The sequence below is a fragment of the Notolabrus celidotus genome, chromosome 8 (assembly GCF_009762535.1).
Source record: "Notolabrus celidotus isolate fNotCel1 chromosome 8, fNotCel1.pri, whole genome shotgun sequence".
In the NCBI taxonomy this organism is placed as follows: domain Eukaryota; kingdom Metazoa; phylum Chordata; class Actinopteri; order Labriformes; family Labridae; genus Notolabrus; species Notolabrus celidotus.
This window is the reverse complement of record NC_048279.1, coordinates 33,592,748-33,603,800: the sequence shown is the minus strand read 5'-3', so window position 1 is coordinate 33,603,800 and position 11,053 is coordinate 33,592,748. Positions and strand designations below refer to the sequence as shown.

At 41.1% G+C, this 11,053-nt stretch overlaps 2 protein-coding genes across 2 annotated transcripts in view; both read left to right on the top strand.

The window, feature by feature from the left end:
- Positions 1–11,053, top strand: part of LOC117817031 (leptin receptor overlapping transcript-like 1) — a 762,389-nt gene that overhangs the window by 165,020 nt on the left and 586,316 nt on the right. The gene's annotated exons all lie outside the window — the stretch shown is intronic.
- LOC117817028 (polycomb group RING finger protein 3) overlaps positions 3,526–11,053 on the top strand; it is a 108,155-nt gene continuing 100,627 nt past the window's right edge. Inside the window, exon 1 of the mRNA XM_034689469.1 lies at positions 3,526–3,650. The gene's annotated coding sequence lies outside the window, so the exon portion shown is untranslated. The remainder of the gene's footprint in view (positions 3,651–11,053) is intronic.

Genomic DNA, 11,053 nt, shown 5'->3' with positions numbered 1-11,053 from the left:
AATAGGTAGTTTTAGTAAATTGTGTTGGGTGGTTACTGATGTCTAAAAGCACCTAATAGTAAGTCTGTCTCAACCTGGCACATTCCCCCCCCCCCCCCCCCCCTACAGAGTATTTTGCAGATATGTTCTGCTCTACACAAGTGCATACTGACATTACACCTCTTAAATATGCTTTTATTTTGAAAGAAATCCAAACTGTCTTCCTGCTGATTTTTTCAGTTCTGTAATTACCAAATAGAAAGGAGTGAGACATCTTCACTTCCTCCACCTCTCTGCATGCACTGGGCTGAACAACACATCACACTCCTCCCTCTCCTTAACCCTTCAGTGGTATGTTTTGTTTTAGGAAATCTTATTGGAAAAGAAAGTGAAACTGAATAAAATAACCTTTAAAAAGATGAATTCAGTTTATGTTCACCTACCAAACATGTCAGCTGTGAGTTGTTTCCTGTTCTGTGTTTACATGTGCAGAATGAATCAGCCCTTGAATGCTTCTGTATCTTTTTGGTTCAACTTCTAAGTGATTAAAGGAACTGAAATAAGAAATAGAAACTCTTCACATTCAATAAACATTAGAGTTTTTAATTATGTTTCAATAAAATGAACCTTGTTGAATAGTTTTGGGAAGAACTTCAGGTGGAAACTTTGATTATAGATAAATAAATCACCACACAGCTCTTTAAAAGTTGAAAAATGAGTAACCTTTAAATCCTGCACAAAAGCTTCTCTGTGTCTGCGTGTGGGTGAATTATAAACAGTGTATTTGCAGTTAGTAGTGTGCAGTGAGCAACATCTCCTGACAATGGTTTTGTCACATGTGTGCAGGAATCCCAATCACACCCACTTTAACCAAAACGTCACCGTCACATTTCAACTTTTCAACATGTTTTGAGAGCTGTAACCGAGCTGAATCCGTTTCAATTCCTGTGCCGGGTGTGACATTTCTGGGCTGTAAATCTGCTGAGATCATCACTTTTGCAACAACCACAGGCAGAAATTTCACCAGAGGTATTTATATTTTACTGCTTAATCCACGCTGAGTTCAGACAAGTTTGTGAAGCACATTTGTTAGCGTTTCACAATCCAATACAAACTTTATTCCAGGCTTTTAAAAGTGGAGACAATACATCAAGAAAGCAATTTGAAAATACAAACTTTGCATGAACTAAATATAAATACTACACACTAAAGAAGAGGCAAATATGTTTCTCCAATGTCCATTATTATCACATACACAGAGGCTACAACTAAACCAGTCTGAGAGCATAAATAAACATTCTCATGCATCATTGTATTAAAAGAGTAAGAAAGGATAAATTGTATCATTAAAAGCTAGGGGAAATTTGAATAAGACAAGTGTTGTATTTCTAAAAAGTGTTTTTCCATCTTAAAGAAGTTACAAAGTAAGATTTGCAATCAATCTTTGGATTAAGTTGTATTTGTACAAAACCTGTAACATGCACTGATCTCAGATGTTATCATTTATCAGAGCCACTTGTTTACAGATTGTTTTAAGGATGTAGAGGAAATTTCAATCTGATTAGTGTAACAAAACTAAATTGTGTACTGTACCTTTAAGAAATGACTCAATATGATCACAGAAATAACTGTATGTTTGATTCTATTTTTGTACATTTCCATAAGTCACTTCTTTGTTAATAATGCATCTAAAACTGTCTGATAATTGTACTGAGTTAATAAGAATATTTTCCTCTGAGTGGACGAGAAGCACGAAAAGAGAGGACCTAACATGTGCTCCAAATGTACACATTGTTTTTGGGTTAATGCACTGAGGGATCCCCTTTCTTCTCCTGCTGTGTCATGAACATTTATGGATTAAAAATGCACCATTTTCACTTCACAATTCAAAATAAACAACACGTGTTTCTCAAAGTATTTTTCAATATTTTGTAAACTTAGTTTTACTTTACGAGTCCTGTTTCTTTTTATTCTACTTTATTTTATATTAATTTTTATACACTTTACTTTTGCATTTAAAGACAAAAAAACACAAAAAGGTTTATTTAACATTAATTTAATGTTGTGGAGCTTTTTATTGGGACAAATAATTTTCCTCTGCATGTACAATTATATATCAGCTGACTTTTTAAACAGGTAGGCTTCAGGTTACAAGCTTGTTGTTTCCTATCAAAACACACAATAATAATCTGTCCCATACATACTGTATATGACTATAAACCAAGATAAGACGGTTTAATTAAAAATCATGAAGACTGAGTTTTAATAATTTTCCCCGCGTGTCCTCTGTTTGTTGACTATCAGTAGACCTGTCGTTTGAATTGTTATTATGGAAGAGGATTAGGGCCAGTGAAAAAAATACTAATTAAGGTCCAGTTTATTATTTTTATTATTATTCTTCTGAGAAAAAAAGTCAGAATTTTGAGATTAAGGTCAGAATTTTGAATCTTTTCTCAAAATGATAAAAATACAAATTTATATTTGACCATTTTCTCCCTCAGTGGATTAGAGTCAGAATTCTGAGATGAAACTCAGAATTCTGACTTTTTTGTCTAAATAATAAAATTTAAATATACATCGGACCTTATAATTTTTTTTTTCCCCCATTTGATTAAAGTCAGAATTCTGAGATTAAAGTCAGAAGTTTGAGATTAAAGTCAGAAATTTGAGATTAAAGTCAGAATTCTGGGATTAAAGTCAGAATTCTGGGATTAAAGTCAGAATTTTTACTTCTTTCTCCAAATAATAATACTTTTTTTTCATATATATGTATTGGACCATTTTTTCCCCAGTGGATTAAAGTCAGAACTTGAAATTAAAGTCAGAATTCTGACTTTCTTCCTCAAAATAATTAAAAAATAAAACAATATATCGGACCTTATTATTATTTTTTTCTCCCATTGGATTAAAGTCAGAATATCGAGAAAGAAGTCAGAATGTTGACTTTTTTTCTCAAAATAATAAAAATACAATTTTATATTTGACCATTTTCTCCCTCAGTGGATTAGAGTCGAAATCTGAGATTAAAGTCAGAATTCTGAGATTAAAGTCAGAATTCTGAGATTAAAGTTAGAATTTTGAGATTAAAATCAGAACTCTGAGATTAAAGTCAGAATTATGAGAAAAAAGACAGAATTCTGACTTTTTTTCTCAAAATGATAAAAACCAAGTATAAAGGCCTATTAGACCTTATTTCTTTTTATTTTTTTCCAGTGGATTAAAGTCAGAATTATGACTTTTTTTCTCATAATAATAATATAAAGAAAATATTGGACCTTAATTTAATTTCTTTCAGTGTCCCTAATCCTCTTCTGTATGTTATTGAAGGCTTTAAATAAATATTTGTATTTATTTAGTCGGATTGATCAAATCTTAATTGTGTTTGTGTCTCTGAAATAAAAGCCTCTGAGTCTGTCTGCTTCCTTAAAATGAATAATGAAAGACCCACTCTGAGGATCAATTGTAAAAAAAAAAATGAGTTGCTCTCACTCCTCCCCCTCTTCCCCCACACCACCTCCGGCTTTCCTCTGCGCATGCGCACACACATCTCCAGGAGTGCTGTTTCGGCCTGTTCCGCGGCCGCTCGGTCATTTTCGCCTCTTTGTTTTACTGATAGTGGATTTAACTCGGATTCAACCCGATATCCAGCGGACCGTGCTGCTCCCGAACAGGTTAGTCCTCCTCCCTGGACTTCTTCTCTCTGTGTTCCGTGCTGGAGGGGTCTGTGGCCGGTCTACGGTCCCGGTTTGAACCCCCTTCTCCTCTTCTTCATTTGTCGAAGGTCTCTCTTTCCGCTGGTTGCTACGGGGCATGCTATCCGTGTTGTTGTATGTGTCTGTGTGCTGGTGTATGGCGGCGCCGGGCCCTGCAGAGGCACACCGGGGATGGGGGTTTTAGAGGGGGGGACCGTGCTTTGTGAGGACTGCTTCAGAGCTAGCCAGGATCCAGTCTGTTAGCAGGAGACTCGGGCAGCCGCCTCTCCGCCTGTCTCGTCATGTTTCAATGCTGTTGTTCCTCTCAGCTCCAAACACCAATTCTCCTTTTTCCCCATTGAGGAGGAATGCTCTTGAAAACCCTCTCCTGCTCCACCATTAGGCTAACCTCCTCCTGCTGCCGTCCAAAGTTCACTGGTGTGTTTGTGTGCAGGGTCAGCATGAGGTTTGAATTCAATCAAGACACAAAGTTGGTGCATTTTTTCTCTTCGGGGGTGGATGTCGCCCCTCACCAGACTGCTGCTGCCTCTGCTGCTGCTGCTGCTGCAGCCTGTGTGACATTGTAGGGGAGAAAGCGTGCCGAGCAGCCCACAAGTCTGTGCACTTCTTTTGGAAATACATGCATGCAAAAGAAAGCTCTCCAGATCCTCTTTAAAGCTAAAGCAACGTGTCTGTGAGATTGGCACACATAGGCTTTTAAATTAAGGGGTTCACTCAACTTTTCCAGGCAGGGCTCTCTGCAGCTCAGGAAGCATGGTTTGGGTGATCCGCAGGTCATTAGATGTAGGTGTCTGTAGGTTAAAACTTGGTCGAGTGTGATTGCAAAGGGTTTTTTTTCCCCCTCCACTGTCTATATCTCACCTTTGTCCCATCTGCACATCCAGAACCTCAGATTTGTCTGTAATAGAGTCCTTAAGGTCACTTTCACAAAAGGCAGCTGCTTTTACATTTCTCTCATGAAGGAGGGAAGTTGTGTAAAATAAGAGCAGGGTTTTTGGCTCTTTGAGTAACTTTGAGATGTGTGATGTGAAGCCTCAGGTGAGGGGAGAAAGCGTGCCGAGCAGCCCACAAGTCTGTGCACTTATTTTGGAGATACATGCATGCAAAAGATAGCTCTCTGGATCCTCTGTCTGTGTGATTGGCACACATAGGCTTTTAAATTCAGGGGGCTCACTCAACTTTTTCTGGCAGGGCTCTCTGCAGCACAGGAAGCATGGTTTGTGTGATCCACGGGTCATTAGATTTTTCCCCTCCACTGTCTATGCCTCACCTTTGTCCCATCTGCAGAGCCAGACTGGGAAAACCTCAGATTTGTCTGTAATAGAGTCCTTGATGTCACTTTCACACAAGGCAGCTGTTTTTACATTTCTGCCATGAAGGAAGGAAGTTTATATTTTGCAAGTGTAAAATAAGAGCATGGTTTTTGGCTCTTAGAGTAACTTTGAGATGTGTGATGTGAAGCCTCAGGTGCCGAGCAGCCCACAAGTCTGTGCACTTGTTTTGGAAATAGATGCATGCTCTCCAGATCCTCTCTGTGTTTCAGCTACGTGTCTGTGTGATTGGCACACATATGCTTTTAAATCCACTTAACTTTTTCTAGCAGGGCTCTCTGCAGCTCAGCAAGCATGGTTTAGGGGATCCACCGGGTCTGTAGGTTAAAACTGGGTCGACTGTGGTTTCAAATTGATTTTTACCCCTTCCACTGTCTATATCTCACATTTGTCCCAGTCAAATCTGCAGAGCCAGAATGAGAAAACCTCAGATTTGTCTGTAATAGAGTCCTTAAGGTCACTTTCACACAAGGCAGCTGCTTCTACATTTCTCTCATGAAGGAGGGAAGTTGTGTAAAATAAGAGCAGGGTTTTTGGCTCTTTAAGTAACTTTGAGATGTGTGATGTGAAGCCTCAGGTGAGGGGAGAAAGCGTGCCGAGCATCCACTTATTTTGGAAATAGATGCATGCAAAAGATAGCTCTCCAGATCCTCTCTGTGTTTCAGCTACGTGTCTGTGTGATTGGCACACATAGGCTTTTAAATTCACTCAACTTTTTCAGGCAGGGCTCTCTGCAGCTCAGGAAGTGTGGTTTGGGCGATCCGCCGGGTCTGTAGGTTAAAACTGGGTCGACTGTGGTTGCAAAGTGTTTTTTTCCCCTTCCACTGTCTAAATCTTACCTTTGTCCCAGCCACATCTGCAGAGCCAGACTTTGAAAACCTCAGATTTGTCTGTAATAGAGTCCTTAAGGTCACTTTCACACAAGGCAGCTGCTTTTACATTTCTCTCATGAAGGAGGGAAGTTGTGTAAAATAAGAGCAGGGTTTTTGGCTCTTTGAGTAACTTTGAGATGTGTGATGTAAAGCCTCAGGTGAGGGGAGAAAGCGTGCAGAGCAGCCGACAAGTCTGTGCACTTATTTTGGAGATAGATGCATGCAAAAGAAAGCTCTCCAGATCGTCTGTCTGTGTGATTGGCACACATAGGCTTTTAAATTCAGGGGGCTCACTCAACTTTTTCTTGCAGGGCTCTCTGCAGCTCAGGAAGCATGGTTTGTGTGATCCGCAGGTTATAAGATGTAAGTGTCTGTAGGTTAAAACTGGGTCGACTGTGGTTGCAAAGTGATTTTTTTTCTTCATCCACTGTCTATATGTCACCTTTGTCCCAGCCACATCTGCAGAGCCAGACTTTGAAAACCTCAGATTTGTCTGTAATTGAGTCCTTAAGGTGTCCTTTCACTTTCACACAAGGCAGCTGCTTCTACATTTCTCTCATGAAGGAGGGAAGTCGTGTAAAATAAGAGCAGGGTTTTTGGCTCTTTGAGTCACTTTGAGATGTGTGATGTGAAGCCTCAGGTGAGCAAACACTTGGAAGTTTGCTTTTCATTGCAAGTGGAGCGGTGTGTTCGTGTTTTCTGAGGTGAATATTTGCTTATTCAAAAGGGGAGAGGGCTGGATTGTACTTTTTGAAAAAAGGTTATTAAACCAGTTTAAGTGAAGGAACATCAGATCGTTCATAGAAGAGGAGATTTCTTCTTCATCTTCAGAAATGCTAAGACCTTACTGAGGGATGTTGAAGCTCATTTCAGGCATGCACAAAGTTCCTGAGGACATCATGAGCTGCTCGTGGAGCTGGATTCTTCACCTGGAATATTTCTTACCAATCCTTTAGTATCAGATGTGAGCTGATGTGAGAACGCATCAAGAAATCCTCTTAAAAAAACTAACTGTGAGCGTGCAGGTTAGGGGTGATGATGTTCAGATCATGCAGCCGGTGTTCTGTCTTCTTTAGCTGCTCGGTTGAAAAATGCTACTTCCTTAAATCAGTAGCAGAGGCGCTCATTTTGCACTCTTTATTAATGTGAGTGATAAGGTGAGCATGTATTGGTGCTCTAATATGAAACTAAGGTGTAAAGCACAAACTTTTCAGCCCGCAACCCCCCCAAAATAAAGGTGCCAAAGACTCGTGACCCCCACTGTCCCTCAAAGTGATTTAATGTGGCTTCATTTAGCTGATCTGCAGAAAATGACCCTACCTATATGAGCATGTGTCTGTGTTTCCTGTGCTGTTATGACTTAACCTGCTGCTACTGATGCTTTTGATAATTAACTGTTCACTAACACTAAGCTTAGGAGTCATCTGACAACAAAGAAAGGCAGAAAACTATCAATTTTCAAGGTTTTATTTCAAGTGTAGCTTCTATCTTTGTTGATATTCTTTACTATAATGAGTAAAATGTACTATTTTTAGATAACTTAAAAAAAAGCATCCAGGAAGACATCTCACGACCCCCCATTTGTGTCTTGCGACCCCCAAAGGGGTCCCGACTAGGGATACACCAGTTGTAACACTTGCACTTGCTCCAACCAGGAGCAAGTTGGGAATCACCTAAATCACTCTGCACATGCTCAGTTTAGTTGCAGCTAGTTTGTATAGCAGTTTGAACACACTCGGTTTAAAGAGCTCAAAGTTATAGACAGAAATGTCAAAAATGTTACAACTGTCCCCGGTCTCCCCTACCATTGCATTTCTGGCTCTGACTGTGTGCTAACCTCACTGAAATCAAGGATCTCATTGAACACATCCAAGGGCGTAGGTTTGATCTTGACATTGCCCCCCCCCCCAAGTAAGTACATGAGTAAAGTTGAAAGAAGAAAAACGTCCTCCCAGCGTCCGCCTGTACATCCTGCTGCAACAGAAACAATGTTTTGCATTCATTAGCGGTTGCCTATGAGGGGGGACTATTTTCCTCTGGTGACTACACTTTGTTGAAATAGCTTCTAATGTCCATCTTTCTTTTCTTGCCTGCCAACATCCTCAGACATGAGTGCACCGCATGAAGCGCATTTTTCCCCCCTTCAACCTTTCAGCCATCGTTTGAGATTGGTAGGGACACGTCCATACGGTCCATACACAATTCTACGCCATCGAACATATTAGACAACGAGGGTGCATGCCTCTCATCTGGTTCAGAGAGACGAGTCTTATCCAGACAAGCGTGTACTGGCTGTGGTTTTTGCTTGCATCATCACAACATTTTGTTTCGGCCGTGTTGAAGTAATGACAAAAATAAGATATGACATAAAGAGACATGTGGACAGTGGAGTCAGATGCATGTGGTGCAACAACCTGCTCACTTTTCCCGTATAGATTTATTACACCAACATCTGAAATTCCTCCTCTGCATGTTGTCTTCTTTTGGAAACAGGCTGTGATAAACTCTGAGCGCTTTTTCCACGTTTCTCTGAAGAACACAAGGTTTGAAGGGAACAAAGTGAGCCTGGAGTTTAGAAGGTTTCTGCTCTGACTTCAACCACAGGGCAAAAACTCACAACATGTGCAGATTCAAGCACGCAGACACGGTACATGAAGTGTGGCTGACTACATGAATACATGTGGGTCAGTAGGTTTCATGCCTCCACCATCGGTATTAAGGTGAAACTCTATATATAGTCTCTTATTGAGCAGTATGCATGTGAAATTCTGGATCTGCAGGTAATAGAAATCAGAGCCTGCTCTCTGAGCCACAGACCGGCTCCACACTGAGCACACTGCAGTGAAACAAAAGAGCGTTAATCATCTTGGTGCCGAGTTCAGGCGAGGGCACTCTCGCTCTGTTTATTATTGACACTGCAGCTGCCCCGGGCTTCATCATCATCATCATCGTCATCATCATCATCATCATCATGTGCTCCTAACATTAGTGGGAGTGAACGGACAACATTTTGAACCTCCACAACCTGACGAACAGGGTGCTTGTTGTCAGTTTGACTCACATGCTGCCTGCTAATTGATCATTTTGTGATCCTGAAACACACACACACACACACACACACACACACACACACACACACACACACACACACACACACACACACACACACACACACACACACACACACACACACACGTAATGTGCGTGCGTGCTTGTGAGCTTCAGTCGACTCTCACTGTACCCTGCGTGTTCGGGTTAAACAGCCGAGAAGCTCTGGAGCTTTAAAGCAATAGAGGGAAAGGAGAGATCTAACGTGGGTGAGTCCAGATTTTCTCAAAGGAGGCTTTTGGCTTTTCTTTTAACTTGTTTTTTTCTGCAAAAAGTGCCACAGCTTGAGTCCAGAATCAAACTCTAAAAGTGTGTGCCGCTGCTGTGTTCCTTCTTACCTCGTCCTGCTGGCTCCGTTTTAAAGCCCACTGAAGGACCTCCCTGACCCGACTCATGGCTCACAGCCAGTTCAATCTTACTCGGCCCCTGCTCAGAGATACCATACGATACGGCTGTTACATAAGACCACACATACCCCCCCCCCCTCCCAGAGCATCAACTTTCATGTTAGTATTCTGCTGACTTTGCAGGAGAACCCCAAATTAACCGCAGCTTTCCTGTTCAGCTGACCTCTGACCTGAAATCAAATGACATTGCACGGCTTATTTTTAATGCTGCTGTGAGATCTTTAATGCATGGCACATCCTTTGACCCATTACCCCCAAACATGCATCTCTAACAATGTTAACGGTCCCACTGGGCTGTCAGATAAAAAACGTCAGTAAGACAGGCCGGGCACACAGGATATGGCCTCTTCAGGACTTGATAACAGAGAAAAAAAAAAACCCTCAATAGTAGCTTTAGTGCCAGAAGATGCATTTGTCTTTCTCTCTTCGACAGGAAATTATCCGAGGCAGCTTCCTCAACGAGCCGCTGAGCAACTGTGGAGAATCCCCCCCGCCTACAAATCAAGCTGCAGTTTGGGGAAGCAGCTAAAACCCTCTCACCCTCTCCCCCCTTAACACGCTCGCCTTCTTTCAACGTTCGATAAGAGCAGAAAAAAGTGAACGCTGTTGAAAAGAAAGAGATCAGTTTGAGTTGTGGACAAGACAGGTCCGCTCAGTGTGATTTCCATCCCGCTAGATCCAGATAAAGCTCACTGATGTGTGAAAAAGTTTTTGGTTACCTACCTGCGATAACACCACGTAGAAATGAAATGTTGAAATGTTAGTTTTGAAAAGCCGTTCAGTCCCTGAAGTGGGTTTTTATGTGGTGTTAAAAAAAGGAGAACGCTGCATATTGTTGTGGCGTTGCTCCAGTTTAAAAAGCTGGGACGCTGAGTTTGAATGAAATCTGCACTCAGCTATGAGACAAGACTTTACAGCTCTGTTAAGATATCACAGCAACAGATTGAATCTTTCCTCTTGGCATTTGTCAGGTGAGCAGAACTTGTTCACTGAAGAAAGACACCCAGCAGGAGCGTGTGTTTATTTGTATGCATGGGGCAAAGAACATTTTATGTCAAGAGTACCCTGGAGGAGATAACAGCGTTCAGCAAAATCATGAATATATGCTTTAAGCCAAGGGTTCCCAAACTTTTCAGCCCATGACCCACAAAATATCAAAGACTTGTGACTCCCACTGTCCCTCAAAGTGATTTAATGTGGCTTCATTTAGCTGGTCTGCAGAAAATGACCCTACCTATATGAGCATGTGTCTGTTTCCTGTGCCGTTATGAATTAACCTGCTGCTGCTGATGCTTTTGATAATTAACTGGTCACTAATCCTAAACTTAGGAGACATCTGGCAAAAGAAAGGCAGACAACTCATTACATTTACTATTTTCAAGGTTTGAATTCAAGTTTAGCCACTATCTTTGTCTATTTTTTACTACAAAGGATAAAATGGACTATTTTTAGATAACTAACGCCCCCAGGGGGTCCAGACCCACACTTTGGGAACCCCTGCTTTAACTTACTACTTTGCAAGAAGCCTGAGCCATTCAAAGGACTAGTGTTGCAGATTTTACAGGTGTATTTATAAAGTTCTTACATTATGTAGTCATTTTTTTTTTCACTGACCCAACTGTCGGCACGCACCATATTGGAAA